This window comes from Spermophilus citellus, assembly GCF_964194105.1.
Source record: "Spermophilus citellus genome assembly, chromosome: 8".
Classification (NCBI taxonomy): domain Eukaryota; kingdom Metazoa; phylum Chordata; class Mammalia; order Rodentia; family Sciuridae; genus Spermophilus; species Spermophilus citellus.
Window position 1 is genome coordinate 67,868,451 of NC_138189.1, and position 6,566 is coordinate 67,875,016.

The window sequence follows — 6,566 nt, forward strand, 5'->3', positions numbered from 1 at the left end:
CTGGAAATTCCCAACAAGATAGCCTTCAGCTGTTTCACCTCGTCTTTCTCCCGCACAGTGACGCGGCGCTCTGGGGTGATGCACTGCCTTCGCCGCCATCTTCCTGGATCTCCTGTGGTGCAGTTTTATACTAGCCGAAGCGTGGGATTTTACTCTCCCTTCCACATGCATGTGTCACAGAGCTGGAAATAAGCAGTTTATTCACCAAATGTTACTGGGCCTCTCGCGGGCCCTCCCCGCAGGTCCCCGAGGCAGGGGCGACCGGTGGCCCCGCAGAGGAGCGCGGGGCTGGGATTCCCTGCCCTGGAGGAGCAGGAGGAGGAGGAAGAAGAGGAGGAAGAGGGGGAGAGGGGAGGAGAAGGAGGACGAGGGGAGGGAAGAGCTGAGAAAAGTTTATTAATGCTCTTTAAATCAAGAGATCAGAGGCCATTAAAATTCACACAATATTTAGCTCTGCACAAAAAGTTAATGAAACCATTTGTTAATGATATCCACTGTGTTTATAATATTGGTTGGAGAGTTAAATGTTTGCAGTATATTTGATGATCTTTTAGTCGGTATAAGATGACCAATTCACAGAAGATATGAACATTTGTCTGAAAGTGTCTTCAACTGCAAAGATAAATATAAATCACAAAACTAGGGTTCAATCATTTCCAAAAGGTACGAGGTAGATAGAATTTCCTTCTAAACTAGAATTGATCACAACTCAGAATCAGATTGTTTGCAATTTCTATCCAAAGGCATTGTTAGAATGTGGATTTTTATTTGAGTATAGGTTGGGGAACAGGGAGTATAGAAGCATTCTTCATGAGAAAAAAAAAGAATTTAAAATGTAAAAGCCAGAGGTTTGTGATAAGTTCATTCATTATTTAAAAATAAATCTCTTTGAAATTAAAAACTATAATTTAACATTATTTAGTCTTCACCAGATATTCTCCAGGTTCACTTTACTGGCTGCCGGTGAGCCTGAATAATGCTGTTACTCTCTGCCTACAGTGGCTACACTGCCCCAAGGTCTGAGAGAAATGGGAAAGCCAACAGCAGGAAGCACTTCCCACATTGGTACTTTTCTAGAGCCTACAGAAACCACTACCTGCTCTTCTGTCTTCAAAGCAAGACTCAACAGAGCATTATTCTATGATACCTGAGAGGAAGACTTGGATAAATAGTTTCTAAATTGGGGGTTTCCAAAGGGAGAGAACACAAAGTGATCAAAGGGGGTGGGAGAAGAAAATATTAAAGCCTGATCTCCTCTATAAAAATTTGTAAATAAGTTTTATTAGTGCCTACCATATGAAAGATGACTAGTACATACATGTAAGCCATTATGTATATAAGGCCATCGGACAGAAACTGTGTCGGTCAGTAAGAGAATTAGCTCAGCCAAGGAATTAAGTACTCTTGCCTCACTCCCTAATATCCTCCAGGCTTCCTGGCAAACACAACTGAAAAGTCAGAGGACAAAAGAGCCCACAGAGGCAATGCATAAGTGTCCTGGAGGGTTATGCAGACGCATAACATGGAGGATGTGCCCCCAACTATCTTTACAAATAGAGTTATTCATTGTTGCAATAAAAAGTTAGGAGACCATTATTCTAAATAACCATTCTAGATACTATGATGATGTTGGAAAAAAGCTAAGTCCAAAAGTCTTAGGCTGCCTAAGGTTCACTGGCCCAATCCAATTAAGCTTTTACTAATCAGGAAAATCATTCCACACTCAGGATGGAAGAGTGTAGCACTGGGGGCATATGTTTGCCACCTCCACTTTGAGTAAAAAGGCCAACATTCACTTTCAGTTAATCACTCTTTCATTTATTTGTTTTTTGCATCAAACAATGTACAGATGCTGAGAATACAAAATTAGTTATATATGATACCTGGCATCAAGTTCCTGTTAACTTTGTAAAAGGAGACAGATATATTATTAATATGTTGAATAGCACTATACTTATGCTGAGAAGTAAGAGCAGATTACAATGGGTTTACAAAGAAATAAACAATTCTACTGGAGATTGGGAAATGGTCAAAACTTGTTTCGTGTGAGGTAAGTTCTAGAGACTTGCTGTGCAACATTGTGCCAGCAACATACCATTCTGTTGACAATACCATGTTGTACAATTAAAAGTTTATTAAGAGCATAGATCTCATGTTAAATGCTCATATTACAAAAAGACTCATTTTTTAAAGGAAACATATAGGCATTAATTTGGGAACATTTAAAAAGACAAGTAATATATTTCAGGGAAAGGAAACATTATAGGTAAAACAACGTGATACTTTGGGAAATGGAAATATTTCACCAATGCTGAGACTCAGAGTGAAAACGAGGGGAAATATACAATAAAACTGAAAAGGTAGCCAGGTTGAGATTATAGAAAGCTTCATTTTTTTTTCCAATCTAAAATGTGGACTTGTTTGCTCTGAACTATTTGCTATTGAACCCTGAGCTTGAAGAACTCTATTTCAATTTACTTGAATCAGTTTCTTTAACTAGAAAGTAAGAAGTACTGGCCATTCCTTCACACAGAATCAGTTGAAAAACTCATTCTGAACGTTAATAGACACCACAATGTTAATAGATGACTTTTTTGGTGAGAGAACCAATGTTATATAACAGTGTGTCTTAAGATCAGTTTGGACTTTCATTTTGCCCCAAAGAGAGGCTACTGGGAGGCAGTAGACACTTGAAGAGAAATGGACTAGCGGGAGGTATTTAAGTCATTGAAGGTGTCCCCTGAAGAGGATTGTGGATTGTGAGACCCCCAGCCTCAGCCTTTCCTCCTTTTCTTCTCTCTCTCTCTCTTTCTCTCTCTCTCTCTCTCTCTCTCTCTGTGTCTCTCTCTCTCTCTCTCTTTCTCTCTCTCTCTCTCTCTCTCTCCCTGATCATGAGGTAAGCAGTTTTGTTAGCCACATGGTATCCCTACCAGAAACCTAAAGCAATGAGTCCGCCTGATTGTGGACTGAACCTCCAAAACTATAAATCAAATTTCTTTTTATGAGTTTATTTATCTCAAGTACTTAGTATAGTAACAGAAAGATGACTTAACTGTCAGTGTTTCATTGTTGTTTAGCTTTATTTTATTGCTTTTTACCATGCTGGCCCTAGAACTCAGGGCCTTGTGCATGCTAGGCAAGAACTTTTTTTTCTTTTTTTTTCTTTTTTTTTGTTTTTGTTTTTAGAGAGTGAGAGAGGAGAGAGAGAGAGAGAGAGAGAGAGAGAGAGAGAGAGAGAGAATTTTTAATATTTTTTTTTTTTTTAGTTCTCGGCGGACACAACATCTTTGTTGGTATGTGGTGCTGAGGATAGAACCCGGGCTGCACGCATGCCAGGCGAGCACACTACCACTTGAGCCACATCCCCAGCCCCCTAGGCAAGAACTTTACCACTGAACTACAGCCCAGTTCTCACCGTCAGTTTTAAGTGCTGTGAAATAAATACTCTTTATTTCTTTAAGGCAAATAGGCTATTTCAGGTAAACCATAGGAATAAAGTAATCTGGCTTTATTATTAGGATTAAGATCAATATGATAAATAGCCATGTCAGTGATTATCAAGTAAAGATTAAGAAATGGCATGAAATACCCCTTTCCTTCTTTTGTTTCCTGCAACTGAAATATACTCCCACTAAAAGTCCTCAGTCCCATCTCACAAGTAGCAGAGCCTAGATTTCTCAATGGATATTGGATATTTTCACAATATTATAGTCATGATGATCCAACCATTTCCCATTTAGTTGACCTGTATGGGTGTGGGTGCCTTGGCTTTGGTGTGTTTTATATTTGGAAAACAGATTTGCTGATATGATCAGGCCAATAAGTCTGATTTTTATCCTTCCCCAATTTTAAAATATCTGTTAATTGTATTGAACAGTTTAGAGAGCACATTGGCTATTTGACAACACAAATATATAAAGAAATTCAATAAGGAATTGCAAAGAACAATGGAATAAAGAATAAATTCAGAGAGCACTGATAGTCAAAGTTGACTTCTTAAAAGAGTACATCAAATGAATGAATAATAAACTTCCCATAAGGCAAACTAAAGCATATTTTATAAGATAAGAATTGTCTCTTCTAAATACTGAACTAGTCATCTAATGGGTCAATTCTCCTCCATACCACTATCACAGACTGCATTTGTTCTTTACCCAACACATTCACTGGTACTTGTATTTCATTGGGTTATTTCCAATCAATACTCCTGCCATGACTGGCTAATAGCACCACTGAGAGGGAACCATGTGGGAGGACTAGCCAGCAGTTTGGTCCACCCCTGAAGAGAAAATGAAACATTACATTGCTCCTTAGGAAATTCCAAAGTAGGGCTGGAGTTGTAGCTCAGTGGTAGTGCACTTGCCTAGTACATGTGAGGCACTGAATTGGATCCTCAGCACCACATAAAAAAATAAATAGATAAAATAAAATTATTGTGTCCATGTGCAACTAAAAATTTTTAAAAAAAAGAAATTCCAAGGTAACTAGAAGAAAGACATCGTTCCACCTCTACTCTCTCTCTTCAAAACAAGTCTGTGAAGCTTCCCCTGATAAACAAAATCCTTAAGAACAAAAGAGGGATTTTCATAGTTGATACTCAAATTAGAGAATCTTTTAAGAATCAAAATGATTGGGACCAGCACCCTTGTTACATATTGATGGTTACTTGTTACATATTGATGGTGCTGGTCCATTCTGAGCCAGCTGGAATGTAGTTGGAGGCATGGCAAGCAGGTGAGGAACACCTTCTTGTACTGAAAAGACCAAATCTTTCTTCTCAAAAAAAAAAAAAAATCAAGAGCCAGGAAAAGGATGCCAATATCATAATAGGTCTCCTAGAACTCATTGCTTTCTCTCAACCTCCATTTAAGCTCTGTCACAAACATAGTTGGCAGCAAGGTCCTCAGAGTGTCTCCATGGCCTTGCAGCTGTTCTTTCTCAACTTGTTTTTTGTTGTAATCTATGAAATCAGAGAAACTAAAGAAGTTGTTAATGGATTGATTGTGAGCTGATTTATGATCCTTATTGCACCAGAGAAGTGATTTTATGCATATAACTTCTTTTACAATTACCTCCCCATGATTTTAAAGGAGTTCACTGCTTATGGGAGGAAGCCATCAATAAGTGATACTTGCATAATCATTCATTTCAATCAGAGATTTTTTAAAGACTCAGGGGAATAGTTCAGCACCACTGAACATTACTTTTTTCAGCAGATTTTTCCTAATTGTTTTTATTTTTTTCACACACACACAAAAAAAATGGCACAATCGTGATCTGTTTCTTTTTTACTTTTATTTTTAAGCAGATTGTATTTTAGGGGGCTTAAAAGAGAGTCTGCATTTATTAAATGCCAACTATGTGCCAGAAATCAACAATCCTTGCAATCTCTCTAAGGCCACAATTACGTTGTCTGTTTCACTAACAAAGACACAGAGAAGCATAAGTTTTTGGCTTAAGATCAAACATCCAATAAGTGACAGACAAGTTAGTGTTTGAACTTACATCTGTCTCATTACAAAATTTATTCTTTTTTTTTTTATAACTTCACACTGCCCTCAGCGTTTTGGAATAAAATCCAAACTCTTTTATAGTTCTCTGTCTGTGAAAGGGGTTTTCAGAGTTCTTGAAATAAACTGATACCATTTACTGTACCCTTGAAGTCTTAAGGTATTTTTTCTTACTTTTTTTAAATTTAATTAAACATGACTTACCTGGGTAAGCAATGGTACCCACCAGGATCTGTGGATCATGTGTTCAAAGCCTTGCTCTGCCAAGCCAGAAGAAGAAGGCATCAAAACTAGTAAACTTGGTTATATATGATCTTGCCCATTTTTTCCCAAACTTTAGTCATACATAACATCTATACCATTTTTGCCATATTTGAATCCTACTATTCTATTAGTCAGTTAATATGTTTCAACCAATTTTATCTCAGTTTTTTATTTATTATTGCACTAAGAAATAAAATATGAATTTAATGTGTCATCAGTACTTTTCTGATACTTAGTAAAATACATGTTTAATTAGTAAAACAAAAACAATGCCTATCTATGTACCATCCAAAAATCACACTTTGGGAAACTCATATGCAGAGTAATGATTGACTGTGTTTTTCCACTTTGACCCATTTGTGCATGTGTGACTTGTCCGTAGTCTTAACATAGACATTTATTCATTTATTCAAAAAACATTTATTGAGCACCAGTCTTGTTAAGCATTGTTCTGAAGACAGATGGTCCTGTGGAGAATGGTTTGGGCCAGAGAGAGAGAATGAAAACACAAAGATCAGGCTCAGAAGGCTCCTGGGTTATTACAGTAACCCAGGGAAAGGTTAAAGAGAAAGGAAGGATAAAAGTTTGAGAAACTTCAGAAGTAGAATTGGTGGAATTTGAATCAATTCACAATTTAGTGTAGGAAAGGAAAGATAGAAACAAGACCTAAGACCATTCAAATATTTTAACTGTATTAAATTATAACCCTTTTTGGCTACTTTAACAATCTTAAACACAACTATAAACTTATAAATAAAGGAGAAATATGAGGAGTAGGAATCTTGCTCAAAA